The sequence below is a fragment of the Eleutherodactylus coqui genome, chromosome 2 (genome assembly GCF_035609145.1).
Source record: "Eleutherodactylus coqui strain aEleCoq1 chromosome 2, aEleCoq1.hap1, whole genome shotgun sequence".
Taxonomy (NCBI): domain Eukaryota; kingdom Metazoa; phylum Chordata; class Amphibia; order Anura; family Eleutherodactylidae; genus Eleutherodactylus; species Eleutherodactylus coqui.
Window position 1 is genome coordinate 220,554,568 of NC_089838.1, and position 21,528 is coordinate 220,576,095.

At 42.6% G+C, this 21,528-nt stretch overlaps 1 protein-coding gene across 3 annotated transcripts in view; it reads right to left on the bottom strand.

Moving 5' to 3' along the window:
- Window positions 1–21,528, bottom strand: part of TJP1 (tight junction protein 1) — a 330,363-nt gene that overhangs the window by 204,396 nt on the left and 104,439 nt on the right. The window lies entirely within an intron of this gene.

Sequence of the window (21,528 nt, forward strand, 5' to 3'; positions counted from 1 at the left end):
TTGTGAGACTGAGATTGCATACCACAGAGGTTAAAAAAAGAGGAGTGTGTTTAAAGTTAAAACAAATCTGAGAAGTCAGTAAGCAAGGAATGCTGAAAAGCAGAGCCAAAAATGAACATGAACTAGTTGTTATACTGCGCGCCAGTGGGACATCCTCTCTTTTATGTGCAAGAACAATTATTGAACACAATACTCGGAGAGACCACAGGTCACTGGCTCTTCACGTGAACCCATCTCAAGAGCTCACTGATGTGGCTGGTGCACAGAGGAAATTCCCAACACCTTCAAAGAAAGAACTTTGTAACTTGTAGTCTTTTCCAATACTGCTACTGCACATATAGAGATTTCATTCAGACAAGGTAACACACCAATGTAGTAATAACGTTCTGTATGTACGAAGCTAAAAATCAGATTCCGGAAGTGAACCATCATTATATATATTGTAAACAAATGTAGCAGAGCTGAGCTTATCAACTTGGCACAAGCCATTGTAGAAGGTTATATTTGTCCTTGCAGAAGTGTTGTAGTTAAAGGGATATTCCTATCATAGAATGTCATTATGTATCACTAGGATAAGACATTCTGATCCATGGGGGTCCAACGTCTGGGACTCTGCTTATTCCAAGCACAGAGGAATAGAGTTCAACAGCTGTGCAGAGAACTGCAATGCAGCTCCATTCAAGTAAATGGGGCAATGCACTGTAGTTCAGCATCTCCACTGATTTTGCCTGCACTGCGACTCTCCCACCCGCCTGCTATGCAGGGAAAATTAGTGAAGGAGCTGCCTATCTAAAGTAGCAATATGACACTTTTATTCTAAGTGCCCAATCAGATGGCCATATGCTGTCCATGTATTCCACGGACAATACGCGGCCCTACGATCGCCTATGAGGCTATGTGCATCACCGTATTAACACAGGGACCTGCGATCCATATGCCAAAAGATTTTACTATTTTCATGGGCAGGTATAGCATATGCAATGTGCTGGGTCTGTGGATATCAGAAAGCACACGGATCGGCGTCTGTCCAATGTGAGTTGTACCTGACTTTCTTAAGTGCAACTTGCATATGGCCATTTGAATACAGCCTAAGGATCACACAGTGTCCAAGATTGGGACCCTCGCTGATGAAGAATCAATGGCACATCCTAGAAAGATGCCATTAATTTCTATAAAAGGTAACCTCTTTAACCCAATAAAGACCAATGTGGTACATGTATGTAATAGGCTGCAGGAGAGTGCATGGAGTGGACTCAGGAGCTAAACCCACTCCATACATGGCAGGTGCTGGTTGTATTATACAGCTGACACTCACCTTCAACAGCCGGAATCGAAGATAATTGTGGTGTCTAAGGTGTTAAACGTTAATGACGGGAGTAACAGTGACTGTGGCATCTAACTGGTTAGACAAAGAAGGGGCTCCCACTATCAGGTAATTTTTCCCCCTCAAAATATTTTCATGGTACTAAGTGGTTGTCATAGCAGACTGGGACCCAACAATGGCCTGCAAGCCTATCATGGATGGAATACTAATTGCAATAGTTGACCTGCATTGGTCTCTACTCACGGCCTGCTTCATTAACAATGCCATCTGGTCCAAAAACAGCTGATTGTCAAGGGTTCCCAGTAGCAGATAGCCACGATCACCTATTAATGATCTATCCTGAGGGTAGGTCATCAATAATTAAAGGACACAGGGCAGGTCATCAGCAGTTAATTGGCCATGGCCCTTTACTAGAGACCCCAGCCGATCACCTGCCCACTGACAACGCCGGTATATACTGGGGTCGGAAGCCGCTGCTCCTAACCCTGTGTAGTGGCCAGTGCTTATAGCTGCACCTGCAGATCTCAATGAAATCAATGGGAGCTGAGCCTGTAGTTACAAGCGCTGGTCCCTACACAGGAGTCTGCTGCAATCCCAGTGCATACCAGTGCTGTCAGTGGGAGTCTGATCAGCTGATCGGCCTGGGTTCTGAGCAGCGGGCCCCGGCCAATCAACTATTGATTACCTATCCTGAGGATAGGTAGTCAAGAGTATTTTTATTAATATCCCTTTAAATCCTGGGAAACTAGCATTACATCATACTGCGATCAGGAAGGCATTCTATCAAGCGACACCATGGAGACGGCTTGATAGGCATTCTGCTATGAGAGCCCTGGAGCCTTTCAGAAGGCCCCTGGCTGCCATGACACCCGCACGGCTCCCTGCGATCTCCTCGCAGGGGGCCATAAAGGACCTCTAAACATCATTCGGGGGATTTAAATGCATTTGAAGGCTTGATAGCTTCACTCAGCCTCGCGGCTGGGTGGAGCTGTTGCCGGCGAGTGTTGGCTGCAAGAAACAGCCGGCGCCCACACTGTATGAAGGGAGGTCGCCTGCGATCTCCCTTCATACATACACCGACCCCGCAGGACGTAAAAGTGCGCCCTATAGCGAGAAGGCGTAAAACCTCATTTGCCACTTTTCTCCCCAAGCCTCCAAGTGGTCCAGGTCCTCTTGCAACCGCATTGTTTCCTCTCTTGTGTTAATTTCTTTACATAGTTGTGTCATCTGCAAATATTGATATTTTATTGTACAATCTTTCCACCAGGTCATTAATAAATACAGTATATGAATAAAAAAAGAATAGGGCCTAATACTAATCTTAGTGGTACCCCACTAGTAATGGTGACCCAATCAGAGTATGTACCATTTATAACCACCATCTGATTTCTATGATTGATCCAGGTACTTACCAACCACATTCCCGCCCAGACAAAGCATTCTCATTTTATATACCAACCTTTTATGTGGCACAGAATCAAACGCTTTGGAAAAGTCCAAATACACAACATGCAGTGACTCTCCCTGATTCGGTCTAGAACTTACCTCCTCAGAGAAGCTGATCGGGTTATTTTGACAGGAGTGACTCCTCATAAACCTATCCTGATACAGAGTTATACAGCCATTTTTCTTGAGGTACTCCAGGATAGCATCTCTTAGACACTCTTCAAACATTTTACCCACAATAGAAGTAAGACTTACCGGTCTGTAGTTTCCAGGTTCACTTTTTGACCCCTTTTTGAATATCAGCACCACATTGGCGATGTGCCAATCCAATGAAACAGATACCGTCACTATAGAGTACTTAAATATAAGAAACAAGAGTCTATGTATCACTCTGGAACTTCTATATCACAGAGGTCCACAGTGATAAAAACTCTGGAACTGTGGATCGAGAAGAACTAACATCTGTGCCGGAGAAGAAAATTGCAGTATTAGCAGCCTAAAAGTGGAACAGAAAGCCTTAGGTTCCTATGAGTCCAGGCCAAACGTATAACTGGAAAAGACTAGGGATCCCAGGATAGAGCTTTGAGGGACACCAACAGTGAGAGGGCAAGAGAAGGAAGTGGTTGTGAGCGGGAGACACTAAATGTTCAGTTAAGGAGGTATGAGATGATTCAGGAGAAGGCCACGTTTTTAATGCCAAAAGAGTTTGCAATAGGAGGGAGTGGTCAACTGTGTTTAATACAGAGGACCATTCCAGAAGGGGGAGCACAGAGTAAAATAACGAGGCTTTGGCAATTAGCAGATCATTAGTGACTGCTGTTAATGTGGTGGGAGTGGAATCAGTGCATCAACTAGGAAACCAGAAAACTAATAGCGATGGGACATAGTAGGGAACAATAAAGGAAAATGTATTCAGCTACCATCACTCCCCCAACTGTAGGCTACTGTAAAATCTGCATAGTCTATAGACTCAATTACAGAAGATATTTAATCCTTGCAAAATGCATATAGCTCTATAAGGTATAAAGTCAAACTACAAAGTGGAATAACACCCTACAGGAGAAATGTAGACTGTCAAGAATGCAGAGCAGGGGCGTAATTAAGGGTTTAGGGGCCGGGGTGCAAAAGTTCCCGCCCTCCATCTGTACCCGTACCCAGAGGCGTAACTTGAAGCTTCTGGGCCCCAATGCAAAACCTGTAACAGGGCCCCCAACTATAATGCTTTATTCATACTACTAGGCTCCCTACATAGAGAAGAGAGGCGTTATGGGCCCCCTAAGGACCCTGGGCCCGGGTGTTACAGCATCCCCTGCATTCCCTATGGTTACGTCCTTGATGCAGAGTGAACATGTACTGCTTGAAGTACAATTTTTTAATTCAGGTTTATTTGTTAAAAACCAATCACATTTTCCATTTTCTATATACATAAAAGAACAGAAAAAAAGCCAGATACACAGCGGAAACACAGTGGTGACGTCCAAACTGAAGTATTAAAACCATGGAGATACGGAAGCGAAAGGTTTTGTACAATTTATCGTTCAGCTCCTACCATTAACTACAAAGGTCGTCTATCTGCTACAAACTAAATAAAAGTCAGAAGCCCAGCAGATGGGGGTTCACTGCGCAGGAAACTCCACCATCAGCTGTTTGCAGTTGACATGCCAAATGTTTATGCTCATTACTGCAGAGAAAGCGAAGTGTAACAATCCGTCAATAGAAAAACCAATCCAGCTCTATGGTTTACTAGTAATGGCTTAAAGCCAGGTGCCTAAAAGGCATTTGGGGGTCAGAAGTAACGTGCCGAGAAGGCATTAGAGGGTGTTAAGTAACATGCAAATATAGAAATATAGAGCCACTGTATGAAAAGGGTTTTGTTTCTTCTGGTAAAACATGAAATGTTAAACACTACCGCCGTATGCCATGCTGCACTATTATATTGGCCTTGCTTCATCAACACACTTGGGACAGTTTTCTAACATAAGAAAATCACAAACTTTGACATAATTTTTTACCTAAAAATGTACTACTTCTTTAATTTTTATGCTACAATTGTCTCATTTTCAAAAAAGCGGAAGCATCCTAAAGGAAGGGGTGTGGCCTCCGAAGCCTGACTTATTTACCGAAACTAGTGTAAAATATGACAAATCTACGACAGCTAATAGCTGCAACAAACTTAATTTCTGGTGCATGGACTGCTGTAATATCCCCCCAATTTATTAAAATGCGTGCACCTATTAAAAATTTGACACATCTTACTACAGCCTAGTAGGAAATGTTGGACTTGATTAATCAGGGCCACAATGTTTTAGCAATAATATATTAGTAGAAATGTCAGGTGCTTTAATTAATCTAATATAGCATGATAGAAAATATATTTACACAAGATTTCACTATGCTTTCAAGTTTGAACCCATATTGCATAAATCAAACTACTAACGACCAGTTGTGAGTTAGTATGTGAGTGCTTCTCATGCTCTGCCCCTAGTGACATCTTGTTCCACCCCATAGTGACATCATTGAAGGTCCTACAACATATATAAAACAGAGCCTGACTAAAGAAGAACAACACTGTTAGAGCTTTTGAAAAGGGAAGAACAAAAATAGCAAAATGAGAATACAACTAAGCCTTTATTATCTCAGACACAACTCAGCGGTCCTGACAAAAAACACCGATCTACCGCCACCACAGGGATCCGGGGGGCTGAAGGACCTGTGGTGATGTCACTGCTGTGGGAGGAGCAATTGTGCAGTTTGGTAAAAAGCACTGTATACTAGATAAACCGACAGCAGCTACTACCAGGAGCTGTGATGAAGTCACCGTCATGTCATCACCTGTGTGGGTGGAGTCAGAAATCACATGACCAGAGGTGATCCCTGCATCCAGGAATCTGGTGATGTGTGGAATATCAGAGCTGTGTGTGTGTGATGTGTGTGAATCAGGATGTAGCAAAGCTGTGCGTGCAATGTGCTGTATGTGTGATATATGGGGTCAGGTTGAATGTAAATGGATGTACCATGCAGCAATGCTGTGTGTGTGATTTGCTGTGTGTGTAATGTGTGGGAATCAAGATGGATGTACTAAAGCTGTGTGTGGCAGGTAGTAGAGCTGTGTGTTTATTGTGCTGTGTGTGTAATGTGTGGGAATCAGGATGGATGTAGTAGAGCTGTGTGTAATGTGTGGGGTCAGGATGGATGTAGTAAAGCTGTGTGTGATGCCTGGGGATCATAATTGATGTACCATGTAGCAGAGCTGTGTGGCTCTGAAACGCTGGTACTATAATTTCCTAATAATTACTAGCATACTTGGGTTAAGGGCTCATTCACACGGGCGTATTTGAGCTCAGGACCCGAAAGCTACAAGGCTATAGTGACAGCCACTAAGCCACCATGCTGCCCATGTTTGTCCTGTGTAAACTGAATAAAAGCCCGACTGAAAACGCTAATGATGCGGATACATTGTCTGTGTAGCACTGGGTGCTGTATAAATAATGAGAGAGATGTATCTACATGCACACATATTCATTACAACATGCATTTATTTGTTCTGTGCTTCTAGAAATTTCTTCATTTACGGCTCAGCTTTTCCTTGTCTCATGGTTGTAAACTATAAAATGGTCATTTAAATTATGCATGTATTTCTAGGCCAGCCATGTTGATTTATGCCATAAATAATAATTAATTCCATAAATAATTTTAAAGATCCATTATAAATAAAAACTGCATAGAACAGTTGTGAACCGAGCAAAGCATAAATCTGCTCTGCTGCAAGCACATTCCAGGCTTAACCGAGTTCCAGTAAATCCATTTTTGATTAATATCGCCTCCACCTTTTCCAGTTAACTAACTCGCAGTAATACTGGCATCCTGCACTTTGCTGAGCTGTGTGTTCTCCATCAGCTGCAAGCAGTGAAGTCTCAAAATAATCCAGGTAATTTTATAAGGATATGGCCCCATAAAGCATTGAACGCGTGCCTGTCGTACGGCTGGGATGTGGCCACCGCGCCGCAGAAAACGCCAATAAGCTGCGCCTCGCTAATGACACAGGATTGCCTAAAACCACGCAGCAATTAACCAAGCAATCTCAGCAAGCACTTAATTCATTAGCGAGCTGCAACTCAACTGAGCTTTCTGCTGCATAGCAGCCGCATCTCAAGTATGTAGCAGATGTGCGGCAAACATGGTGCTGTCACATGGGCAGGTTTTCTTCAGATTTTTTAAGCTGTTTTTCGGTGTGGATTTTTTGAAACCCTTGTTCACATGGCGGAATTTCACAGTGCATTTCAGAGAGAACTCCACACGAAAAGTTCTGGTGGAATATGGATCATTTCAGCATTTTATTGAATGCTATGAAAATCTGCACTATAGTTCATATGGCAAGGATCTTTATGCATGCAGAATTTGAATTTCGCATTGCGGTAAAAAAAAAGAATTGACATGTCGATTCTTGGTACAAGCTGAAATCTCATTAGGTTCCAGCACACAGATTTACCCCATTGTCAGGGGCTAATTCCCTATGTGGGGATTCTCGACATTCTGTTACAGATTAAATTGTCCGAAACACGTTGAAAAAATCTGACATGAATCTGACATGTGGGAACAAGGCATAATGGTGCTAGGGACCTTTACAAAGGGCCGGAATTAGGACGCACCCAAATCCGTAGCTGCAAAATTCTTAGATCTAGCTGTGGATTTGGATGAGAAATTGCAGGCAGGTTTTAAGCCATTTTCAATTCCACATCAAAATCTGTAGGCATCTTGAAAATTTGTGTTTGTTGATCTTTTAAAATTAAGTTTGCCAGTGTGAATTTAGTTCAGGAATTAGCACTAGATATACCAAAAAAGGAATGCATTCTGTAACAGAAAAAGTGGAATATTCAGCCCCAAGCTCCGCACTGCTAGAGTGCAGATTTTGGTGTGGAATTGATAAAAGCAGAATTCTGAAGTCTAAGGAAAATCATTCACCTAGGAGCTGGATTCTCGCCGACGTGCTGGCTCCAACATTCAAATTAGGGAAAAATATTTTAATAAGGATTATTGGCCATGTGAAGGTCCCAGCCCGATATGAATTATATTTTCAGAATCGGGCGGGCCAGCTGAACAAAACACATCTAAACTCATAGGGGTGCGGGCACCAGAACACTCCCAAATGGCATACCCCGTACTAATTAACATGTCACATTCGGTATCGTTGAATAAATAAAATCATGAACGGAAATATGCCAGGCATATATTCCCGATCTTAGGATCTCCTGCGGAAATTTGGCTGAAATGGGGAATTATGGTTTTTCACAGGTACATACACATTAATCCCACCCCCCTTACCTGAATGACCTCAGAGGGAGCAGGGGTAGGTGTGTTCTGGAGAAACTTTTAAAACTTACACAGTTGTCTGACCTTCGGAGATACACCACAGTGTAAGGACTTTCCCGTTTCCAGTGACTCCACACAATCAGAACCTTGGGCCCGAACATCCCAAATCCGGTATCCTTATTTTATTTTCTCCTTGTTTTATTTTATGTACTGTCTGTTGTGTATACCTGTAAACCTTATCCCCACTGTAACATCTTTTTCTGTATATTTTTGTATATATATATATATATATATATATATATATAGCACTGCTAGTCACTTTTAGAATAAATCTGCAATTTATCAGTCAAACCTTGTCCGTTTTAAAATGAACCATAACTTCGAAGATTGTGTTACTAATTCATAAATGTGGCTTCTAGCTCACCTGAGGAAACAAAAGCTGGTAGTGGCAGCGAGTGTGTGTGGGTACTGTAGAGTGTTGTAGCCGTTAGATCGGATCAAGTAGTGATTTGAGCTTTTGTTTTGCATGCTTGCAGTAGCCTAGGAAAGCTGGGTACAAATCTGCCTGTATTCTAACGCCTCTGCACTTGCAATTCCGCTGGAGTGATCAATCAAGTGTTCACAGTGGTGAGAGTGCTCAGAATAGTCAATCTGTGACAAATCGGTGGTAGGGGCAGGATCGCTCGGGGTCTCCCCCTCTCTCCTCTACTCTTACCGTGACAGGGAGCACGATATGGAGGCGGGATTCACGGTCCCATATCGCACTTGCTAGTGTGAGGTTAGCCTCACGGCACAAATACCGCACACTGGGACGAGCATTCTAGCGCATACAGTAGTGTGAAGCTGCCCTGATTTGTAAATCCGAGTGCAGCTTGGCAATTAGTTTTCAATCACAAGCAGCAAGGGACCTTTGACAGAAGACAGAATATTCTGCAACAGCATTGCAGAAAATTAGTTAAAATACACCTGAAACTTTTAAATATTTCTGCCTTCTGAATTACAAAGGTCCCATAGTTCTGTATACACAATTCATGTTATAGCAATTGCTATTAATTGACCTTTATAATTGACATTTGAGAATCATGTGTTCTGGTACTGTCTTTCTCCAAGTCCATATGAAACCTATGCTTAAAAATCCATGGAAAACAATGTCATGAATCATGCCCACAAAGGTTCAATAAATGGATGGATTCCACTCCTATAAATTTATTAGCCTGACCTTGAGCAATAAAATCTTCTACTTTACACCAGGAATCAATAACTAACTGTCAGGTCTATATATGGGGTAAGCTTGTAAAGGAACATAAAGGTGAAAAGGTGAACTTATACGGACCGGTATTACTTACCTGTAAAATAATGTATGGCAGGTGCCAATGGATTTAAAAAGTGATCAATTCTATATTGCGGCTATGGCTATGTTCCAAATGTTAATATGTTATATTAATATAATTACATTATATTAATATAACCTTTCTAGGTTATTTCAGCATACAGACAGGTATTTCTGTTACCGGTAATGGTTAGATTTTTTTTACGTAGATGCTCTAAAATAACTAATGTTTGGTTGTATCCAATGAAGCGAATTGTATCCAAGGAACCACAGATAAATAGTAACGCCTATTGATAAATACAGACCTGAAAGTATCTAAGACTCTACAAGCTAAATGATACAAACTATCAGTACTGTTTAGGCTGCTTTCACAGTCTTGAGAATCAGGCACAAAAACACCTGTCCAATGTTCACGGGCTACATACAATGCACATGCTATCCTCATGTGAGAACAGGACATTCAGTGATTTCCACAGGGCTCATCCGTATGAATAGCCTCGCAGACTATTAGGAGCCCATATACTGTGCATGGAACATACAGACATCACATACAGCAAAAATGCACTTGTCTCAATGGGAACTTGGAGTAAGTAGAAAACACAATTTTAGGGCAGATTCATACAAGTGTATGCGCAAAAAGGCTCGCCACAGCGCAATGTATTTGAGCATGAACATGGTTTGATGTGGTTGTTTTGTGCAAGTGCCTGCGTACGTAGGTCTAGTTCACACGTGCGCTAAACATCCTTTCCGTAGGTTAAAAGGCTAATTAGCCTAATGAGGTCCAGATGTGTTCTTTGCCCTGAGTTTTGCGTAGTGCTTTACGTTTCCACTTGCGTATTTGCACACCTTCCATAGACTTCTATGGGGCTGTTGCAGTGTGAAACGCAGCAAAATAGAGCAGGTCCTATTTTTTTCTGCATGCGCAAAACAATCTCATGAAGACAAACCCATTTAAATCAATGGGTTCTGTGTTTTACGCAGACAAAAACACGCGCAAATATGGTCGTGCGAAGGACCTCTTAAGCAGAACACAGATACGATATCACTGCGATTTTCTCACGGTGATATCGCTGTTGCCCATGTGAAGGAGGCCTCAATCTCGCACCATATTTTACTATGGCGCAGGATTAAAGCCCAGGATCCTTAATGGAATTTACACACAGGGCAGAATAGGTCGCACAACGCACCCAAGCCGCAGTAAACTCCACACCCAAATCCACAGGCTACCTGCAGATTTTGATGCAGAATTAAAAATGGCTTACAACCTTTTTACAATTCTGCATCAAAATCCGCATAAAACGAACAACGAATGAGAAGTGAACGAATTCCTGTCCGTCATTAATTGTTGCAGGTAGCCTGCGAATTTAGGTGTGGAATTTCCTGCGACTTGCGGGTCATTCCGGCCCGTGTGAAAAGTCCCCAAGGATTTCAGTTGTTACCACGTAGCACAGGATAAAAAAAACGTGAAGTTCAACAAAAGTGCAAATAGGAATTAGAGACTTGTCGCTATTGTTGTAGAGAGAAGTTACAACAGATAGACAAGCCGAAGGACTTCAGATTAGCTTTACTGGATGTACACATTACTAAACCAGTTCAAACCAGTATTTTCCAATATTCTTATAAATGTAAGTTGCTTTTTTTTAATGAAATGGCAGAATATTTCCTTCCTACTAAGTAGCTTAATTTTCTCAGACTCACCAGTTTTCAGCAATAAAGTCTAACAGCGCCATTCCATAACATGCCATCTAGTAATTGGTTTATCGCTTCATCCTTCAGTTAATGCCATCCTATACATTTTCCTCCTCCTGCAATTTCTTACGTTATCCGGCTATGTGGACCTAAACAGCCTAATGTAAAGTGAAGCGCCAGCAATCATCATACTGTTCAGCATGAAAGCAGCCCTTGTGAAGATGCCAAGCAACATCATAATGCAAAGTAGATGCCTGAGCCTCAAAAGGCAAATATTATTACATTCCTTGTCGAAGTGCCCCCCACACAATCCGAAGCCTGGAATGTGTGTGGGAACCTACTTCCTCATGAGCAATAGCTGTCATTTCTGTTCAGGCTCACACACAAACAAATTAGCATTTTTGGCAGCAATGAGCTGCGAGTAACCTTATTCCAACCTACATCATTTCCTAGGACTTTCCCCTTGAATAATTAATGCATATAATGTTTTACTAGAAAATCTTTCTATATTTAGCATTTCACCTCAATGACACCACGCCATCACTTAACGAGGGCTGAAAGAGTAACACTGCAGTAATCTAAGGACAATAGCTCATTCCAAGGGCCCTACAGTCGTTGCAGCAGCCGCATTATAGAGAGGTCTTTGACGCTCCTGGTATCTTAAAACAAATGGGATGCCACATACAGGGGGTGGACAAAAATATGGAAACACCGTATGAAATGCATGGGATTTTTGTTATTAGCATTGAGCTACCCTTTTTGCAGAGGTTTCAGGCACTAGGGTGGAGCCTCAGGTACAGTAACTGCAGCTCTGGAGAGTAGTCAGGGAAGTGCCAGGAGTCAGCAATTGGAGGTCTCGATTTGCAGTACAGATGGATGAGGCGGGTAGGGTAGTCAGAAGGGGAGCCAGAGGTCAGCAATGGGAGGTCTCCGTTTGCAGTACAGATGGATGAGGTGGGTAGCGTAGTCAGAAGGGAAGACGGAAGACAGTACCAGGAGGTTTTGTCGCAATAGCAGAGGAGCAGGCAGAAGTGGAGCTGATCAATGCTGTGGAGCAGAATAATCACAAAAGGAGAGAGTGGCAGGGCCAGGCTTTTATAGGAAGTCCAAATTAGTGGCGGGGTGGGGCCAGGACAGGGAAGCAGGAACTAGACTAGCAGGGAACATAGAACAAGGCTAGAATCATGTCATGCAGAGGACCTGTCTAAAGGCTGGATGGCTCAATAGTTAGAGCTACTGACTGGGCTTTTGACCCCTGCTGGGCTGAGAGCTTTCCTGCCAAATTTGTGTTTACTGTACCCTTCTCTGCTCTTATAGGCCTGCTCTGGTGGGGGGGGGGGGTGTTTGAGCCAGCTGGTAACAGCAACTGAGTGTCTCAAACTCCTGACCATTGGAACCTTGTTGCTTGGGCATCTGTTCACTTCTGTCATGCAGCATCTGTGTCATATTACCTCCACTTAAAATCGGTCTGTACATGCCTTATTGAAATATGATTTATAATCCCATGTAACTTAAGGCATGCATTTCGTATGGTGTTTCCATTTTTTTCTTCACCCCCTGAAGATGATGAGAACTCCTATATTTAATAGAAAGCACTTTGCCAAATACAAGTTAAAGCAGTGGGTGCCCACAATACACTGCTTGTGTATATCGATGCAGTGGATGAATTGGTGCCAGCAGAGCAGCGTCCAGCCTGCCACCTACCCCACCAACGCAGCTAGTATGTGGAAGCAGCTTCCTTATGCAGTGGGTATCTGCAGAAGCTGCTTTAGAATTACTGATTGAAACCACTGTACCGAGAGCGAGTCGACAAAAATATGACCGTTACTGCAATCATTTGTCCCCATAGAACGGTTATTGGTTGGCTGTATATCTCCATATTTACATGTAGAAATGTAGAGCTGACCAGTGAGCGTTTTTATGCATTAATGAGCGGATCAGATGACGAACGATCGTTACATCGATTGTACATTTACCTGGGCCGGTTATTCAGGAAACGAAAGCTTGGGTCAATATTTGTGCCTAATAAATCGGCCCATTTAAGTACACCTTGAGATACAGATAGACATATAAACATATACACTTATCTAGTTTTTTCACGACTTTTTCAGAAGCAGTTTTTTCACTTGATCCACTTTTCTAAAATAAAGTCATTCTTTCTCTAATAACCTCTACCTGGCAGCGATCCTGTAGTGAAATTAGGATGTGATCCACAGCCAAACCAAACAACTTACATACCTTGCAGGTAGCAGTGCGCTGATCTCGATTTCTGCAAACTGCTCTGTAATCTTCCTGGTAAGGCTTCATTCACATGAGCGCATACACAGCGACGTTTTTATGCCTGAGCGATATACGCGACCATCTGAGGCATTGGTTTCCAATGCATTCCTTCACATGGGAGAATATATGGCGCGTATATATGTCGGACCGTTAAAATGGAACATACACATCTGAAAAACGGACGGCGTATATACCGTGGCTAAAAAGATAGTTGTGGAACTATCCTATGCCCGATATATAGCGACGGCTCTCATAGACGTCTAATGCTGCGAAAAGCTTACAGCTGCCTCTATATGGGCATTGGAATCGGCAAGTGTTTCCCATTGTCTTCAATGGGAAACATCACATCGTACTCACGTGCACATCGCACGCCGTGCAATATGTTTTGCTGTCCCATTGAAAACAATGGGTGGTGCCTTCCACGGAACGTGAAAAGATAGTACATACATCACTTGTGTATATGACTCCATTCAAAAGAATGGGGTTCATATTCCCGCGAGATTTGTCTTGCAACACACAAATATCGCACAGGTTTCTCGGCTCTGTAAGGCGGCCTTACTCTTCGAACAACTTGAGATTTCTTCACTCGCATGATAAACGTAAGCAAATCTGATGCATATTCAGTGGTTTTTCTTGCAAAAGGTATCGCACACAATTGATAATCGCATGTAAAATTACAGGTAAATCAGTGCGATATTGGTCCGATTTTCTTAAACGGAGGAGTTCAGAAAGATGATTACCAGCTAAGCCATGATGCAAGTTTGTTAAAAAATGATCCCCAGACTCCTACTTGACCGATCTGTCGAATCTAATGCTAATGACAATAGTATGTTGTAGACGTGTGCTGTTATACATCCCATTTCATTAGGAGGTAAGAAGGGTACACCAAGTTGCAGCACAGTGCTGTGATTTATACGCGTACCTGTCATCTAGAGGCATGCCCCTTGTCCATAAATCTCCTGTGCATTGAACAATGAAATCCTGCCGCAGGCGGTGAGCAATCGATTGTACTAGTAGTCTGCTGGAACTGCAGGTTTGAGATCATAAGGAAGACAAATGTACAGAGGCGGCATGAAGGATTACATCATTCTGCTGACACAGAAGTCTACAGACAGACTGAGGCCATAGGATGGGGATTTAAGCTATGGGTTTGCCAAAGTGAAGCTTTCAACAGATGATCGGTTATGTCTTTCCTTGGCCAGCGTTCCAGCATAGGAAACTGGACAAATAAAAGAGGAAAGAACTATAATACAAAAGGGCAGTAATAAAAGCTCTCAGTTTGAGAAAGTTGACAGCAGTTGATTTTCTATTCTACTTTATGATAAAAAGGCTGATAAAAGGCTTTTGTAAGCCATGGAAAAGCTCAAACTTACTTTTCAGAAAGTTTCTTAAATAGTTACCAATGCAGAGTCAGTTGCATCACGGTTAGAAAATAAGCTACAAAGAAACGGCAGAGTTCTGTTCTAGTGACGACACCCCCAGGGTTCATGTGACATAAGGCCGTCACTGCATGTAAAAAGCCCAGCACCACTCGAATTATCGTCTCTTTCTTAATCAAAGAAATCCTGTCTGTTTTATTAAGGGACCCTTCACACGGGGCGGAACTACACGGCAGGACGCAGCTGCGAAATTCCACACCAAAATCCACAAGTCCAACTGTGGATTTTGATGCAGAATTGTAGGCAGGTTTTAAGCCATTTTAAATTAAGCATCAAAATCCGCAGGATAGCCTACGATTTTCGAACGTTATCTGCTTTATTTTGGCGCGTTTTCACCCTTTTTAACACACGCCATCAGAATGATAGGGTGTGTTAAAAAATGCTGTTGAACGCAGTAACCTGCATTAGAAGACATGGATCAAAATTGCGGTAATACACTGCGATCAAAATTGCGGCGTTTTACCAAGGTCGTGTGTGAGAGTAGCCTTATAGTCATGTATTACCACTAGAGATGAGTGAGTATACTCGCTAAGGCACATTACTCGAGTGAGTAGTGCCTTAGTATCTCGCTCTCTCCCCCCCGCTCCCCGCCACAACTCACCTGTCACCCCCGCTGGCCTCCGAATCGTTAGAGACGAGCGGGGAGATACTCGGCTAAGGCACTACTCGATCGAGTAATGTGCCTTAGCGAGTATACTCGCTCATCTCTAATTACCACTCTCTACAACTCTGAAGTGTGCATAGAGTTCTGAGTTGGCCGAGTCAAGCACCCACCAATACTAATGACTACAAGCACATGGTCTAACAAGTAGCCCACCTGACTATAAACAGATATACCATGTGGAATTACCACCCAGAAAATCAGCAGCAATTACAGTACAAACAGTATGGATGAGATTTTAGCAAATCCCATTCACATGGCATGGAAAAATCCAAGCAGAATGGACATGCAGTGTGGATTTTAAATCTGCAGCATTTCAATTGTTTGATGTGGATTTCAGAGGATTTCACCCTTTACAACGCGAAGGGAAAAGTGCGCAGGTAAGGCATACAGATTGTTATGTGGATTTTTATGTGGATCTATGCCAAAATGTACAGAGGAAAATTCCATTCCGAGTGGATATACATTCAAAGCAACAACTTCTGGAAAAAAAGAAGAAATGCCTTCTCTATACATATTGTCAACAAGTTCACTGCACTTTGTACAATAGCGGTACTAATTCCGCGGTACTACTGAAATAGGGTATTGCTAGCTGTCGGTTTCATTATCACCTTCTTAACTATGAAGCCTTGAGCTACCAGATCTGATCACTGAGATGTGATTCACTGTCTGGCCAGTCACTTCCGGGTACTGCCTAGCAGTACAGTATCTTGTATATAGGCAGTATATTCTGTATGGTAGGTGAGCACAGACTCAGGTGACAGGCAGAAGGGCCGGGGCGGAGGACAGGAATACTTGCGCAGAATTAGTCATCCTGGTTTCAATGAGAATAAACAGCCTCTCCTTCCTCTCGCCAATGTTTACTTTGTAACTCCACCTTCCCCTGGTAATGTCATCCGGGAACATCCTCATTAACCCCTCGAACAGAGTCACATGACAACCAAAGGGATAATAAACAGGCGTGATGAATTAAATTACTCTGCTGAAACATCAGATACTCTTTAGAACATTAGAATACAAGAAATATATATATATATATATATATATATATATATATATATATACACACACACACACACACACACACAACCAAGCTTCAATAAATACATAGAATATATGCTGTAGATTTTTCAATGCAGTATTTTCGCAGTGGAAAATATGTTTAGTATTGATGTACCCTAAAAAAGATTAATTCGGAAATGGTCATGATGGAGACTAAGGCAACTCTCTCACACAGCGCCAGCAAAACATTACGATTTTGATTGCAACGTTTTTCCACGATTTTACCGCCATTTTTACAGCTTTTTTTAACGCACCCTATCATTGTAATAGATAATGAGATGTATTAGGAAGTGCTGCGTTCAAGCAGATGTTTGCGAGGCCCCAATGAAATCCATTGGCGTGTTATACCGAGGTAATCGTGTTAAAAAGCGCATGTGTGAAAGCGGTCTAACCCTTAAGGACCTTTCACACAGGACAGAATTAGTCCACATGGACATTACTGCGTCACAATGTATGATGACATACAGTTGTAGGGCTTATTCCGACGTCCGTATATCAGCCGGATTTTCACGCCCGGCCAATATACGCTGTCTCTTTCTGCAGGGGGAGGAGGCAGGACGAGCCGAGAGCAGTGCTCTGAGCTTCCTTCCTCCCCCCGCCCCTCGCCACTATTTGCAATGGGAGGGGGCGGGACGGGGCAGAACTTAGCTTCACCCCTGTCCCGCCCCTCCCATTGCAAACAGTGGCGAGGGGCGGAGAGGGAACGGGAGCTCAGTGCACCTCCTCCCCCTGCAGAAAGGGACACCATATATCAGCCGGGCGTGAAAACCCGACCAATATACGGACGTCTGAATAAGCCCTTATACTGTATGTCATCGGTATTAGTTTTCATCATATACTGATCAATATTTGCCCAATAGAAAATAAAAGCGATATTGAGGCAAGAACTCCAAAAAAAACTGTTATGCTGTGTTTTCAAAAAAATAGTCATGTGAATACATACACCGATTTACATTAGCTCTGTATTGCAGTCCCCAAACACACTAGTGTTTAAATATACTGTTTAAATACAATTATGATTAATTCCATTGTTTGGGTTGGGTAATGATATGTTTTATGTATATTATGCCTATGCATGTATAAATGAGCAGAAATGAAGGGATAATTGTATTCAAACATATAATTTCAATAAAAAAGAACTAATTAAAAAAAAATACTAGTCCGATACCAGCCAATGATAAAAGTAGGAAATAAAGTGCACAAAACTAGCCTACTCCATCCAATTAGTGGTTACATATGATGATGTCCAAATGGATTTCACACTGAAAAAAATGCTACAAAGTAACAGTAACAATGCTGGTGCATGGGGTGCTCTACGAAGTCATGCACGGGAATATACAATATGGTAAATGATAATATTTACTAGTTGGCACGCTGTAACTGTCATAGACAACTGGCATTTTATGGGTAATGTACAGTGCCTGGTCAGTAACTTAGCCTTCAGCTTAGCCTTGTAAAAGACCAAACAAATGGTTGCTTCCCCTCTATGCAGGTGCGCTCACTGGGAAAAATCTCATTGACAAGTTATTGTACTAGCAGCAGCTGTGCGGGCTCCTGTTCTGAATTATCTTCAAGAGTTGGAGATGCGGTGTAGGAAACCGAATAATCATTTTTATGTCACTTAACTAGACCCCCTCCCTACCATTTCCTGAAGGCCTTTGCCAATTGGATGACATGTAGCCAAAAAGTAACACATGTGTAACCAATCTTACCTTACTGAGGCTCTGATCTCATCTTGTTTGGGTTGTATGCCTGGTGTACAGTAAGTGCGTATACTAAAATAGGAGGATGCACTGCTGCATTTTCATATGTTTCCATGGGATTAATGTATGCCAAAAAATTGTTTGGCCAGTTTATATCTGGGAATTGCTTATTTGAAGGCAGTTAAAGAACAGTTGGCTCCACTATTCAGCACTGTGTAAAGACATATGTGCTATTATATTTATATTTTACAATGCAGGTCCCTAAGTAGAATGATGTGAACATATGACGTTTTTAGTGCCAACTTGCAAAAAAAGTTCCATGCCTGATTGCCAGCGGATTCTGTGTGGGATCTTTATGTAAGAATATAGAAGCTTGAAAAACTAGCGCAGCCCATGCAGTAAAGTGATATATACCTCAAAGTAAACTTGTTCTGGAAAGTATAATCAACACAGCTTGTACTAAAAACAGAAGGTACTCGGATGAATAATGGCTAGCCATATGGCACAAGGACATTATTTGTCCAGTCTGTAGAAGTCTATGAATCTATCAGGTATGGAAAATAAGCAGCAGAACCAGCATCAGGCCTTATTTAGACAGGCGTGTATCGGCCGGGTTTTCACGCCCGGCCAATATACGCTGTCCCTCTCTGCAAGGAGAACAGGCGGGCCTGGCTGGGAGCTAGTGCAGAGCTCCTGCCCCCTCTCCACCCCTCGCCACTGTTTATAATGGGAGGGGGTGGGCGGAACTTAGCTCTGCCTCCCTCCCAGCCCTCCCATTGCAAGCAGCGGCCAGGCCCGCCTCCTCCCCTTGCAGAGAGGGGCTGCGTATATCGGCCGGGCATGAAAACCCGACCGATATACACCTGTCTGAATAAGCCCTCAAAACAACATAAAAAAATGCATTAAAAAACGTGTGGTATTGGGACGGATTGTGATGAGGATCTGCAGCAGATTTCACATCTTCAATTAAAAGGGGAAAAATCTGTTGTGGATTGAAAAATCTACCCCAGTGGCACAGATGTTGATGTGTTTTTGTCATGGTTTTGATGTTGATTCTGCTACTGATTTTCCACTACGTATGATGTACCCTGAAAAAAAATGATGAGATTTAACTACTATGGATCCCTGTGCTGTTCAACGTTAGTTTGATATAGACTCGGACAGTAAGACCATACTTGTGTGCCTTTGGCCTAACAATATAACTATGAATGCCATATGTGAAGCCTCATGCCACTTTTAAGGCACATATAAATATGTTGGGAAAAGCAGGCAGGTTTCAGAGTTGTGCCAAACTCAACACGTTTATCAGCATTTTAAAAAGTTTTCTATGTAGGATGGTATGGTAGCAGACTCTAACAGACGCGTCCCTTTGTGCATAAGCCTCAATGGAGTTTGGTAAAGCAGGATACCAGGCTATATAATTAAAGGGCCTGGGACAGATGGGTGAGTAGAGTGCATGATGAAAGTGTAGGCAGCCACTCTTCCACAAATGAAAATGCACCAAAAAAGGAAGTCAACATCTCTAACAAATAAAGTACATTACGGGATAAGCAAAAACACATGGCCCTAGCACTCATACACAGGTAATAACTGGATAAAAACTGTTAGGCTGGTGACACTACTGTATTTCAGAAGCTATTTTATGTATGTAAAACAGAAAGAAGTGCATCGCGGCCTGACTGCAGGTCTTCTGACCTGAACTCCGAGCAACACACATTCCTATGACTCACGTTATAGGTCTCTCACTAACCAAGCCAGAATCACACTAATGAGGGGCAAACACCCCGAAAGAGCTGTCTGTGTATGGAATCTGACTTGGTTTTCAATTCCCAATCTTTGTTAAGACCTGTATAAAGAGTTGTACATTGATTTGCAAAAATGCTGCCATCCAATAAGTGGCGCTGCAGAGGCATCTTCCTTATTTGCATATTACCCAGAGGAGCACGCACGACCTTATAAGTCTCCTCACCCACCTTCTAGGTGCTCTTCTCAAGGAGAGACAATACCCCTCCCGACATTACTATGATGCTCAGAGTTTGGGTCAGAAGACCTGTGCTCAGGCAGGGACAGGCTTGTGCAGTACAGACACATAATGGCAGCTAAAATGCGGTAATGTGTCACCGGACACACACACACACATATATATATATATATACACTAACCGCAGGGGTGTGTTGAGGGCACAAGGTGTGGTATATTTCTCAATGCCTAATGACAGAATTTCAGGATTTTAAAAAATGCTGTTCATTCCAAAAGCTACAAAAATGCCACAAACCAAAACATATTGTTTGTGGGGCATTTTATAATTCACTACAGGCATTAATGAAACATCTGGCCATGCAAAAGACGCAAAGGAAAAATGCAGATGAAACCGTTGTGTGTGCCGCCAGCCTACAGCACACGTCGAGCTGCAGCAAGAATTGCGCATCTTTTGTTACATGGAATTATACAAATTGCAACATGAAGAAGTTGCGGCATCGGCTTGCAGTGTCTGACCAGAGCCGAAGGAAGCTGCAACTCTTCTTTATTCGGATCTTTTAGAAATCTCTCCTGTAATCATAGCGCTGTCCTCAGGCGACCTCCCGCACTCACCAGCACAATGTTGCTCTTTTTATTTGCTGGGCTTATTTAACAGTTTGTTTGCTCAGCATTACAATTTGTGCTGACCAGGTTTCTTACAACCGGCGACATATAGGACGAAAAAAAGGCTGGCACTAATAAAGACGTTGGAATGAAAATAGTGGATATCTGCTGCAAAGGGAAGGTACAATATGCAGTATATGTATTATATACACAATACATAACAGCTTGTCAATCACTGCCCTGAGAGGTGGGGGAAAGGCTGACCTCGTGAATACACTGGACTCCTAACTATGAGTCCACTGCATTTTCAGTGCCACTCTTAGCCAAATGGAACAAGATCTTTTGTGCCATTCTGGCTACTAGGAGTACGGAGCTGGAGCTGTAATATATTGCCTGTGCAGCTCATCTAGCTGGTGAGCAGTCAAGTGCCATTATTATGTGACTGCTTCAAAAACCTCTGCCATAATCTGCGCATACATATAGACACGTGCCTAGAGGCTGAAGCCATGGATGAAGTGTGATTCTAGCACTTGAGCACGCACCAGTCATGTCAGGTATACATGATGTACCCACAAGTTAGTGCAGGGCATGACACAAGGATTCTTTCCGGTGTTGTTTGATTTCCTGTGTCAGCTGCTAATATGAATGTATACGTCTTCCCTAACAAGTTCTTTTACAATGGAAGCATTATTCATACTTGT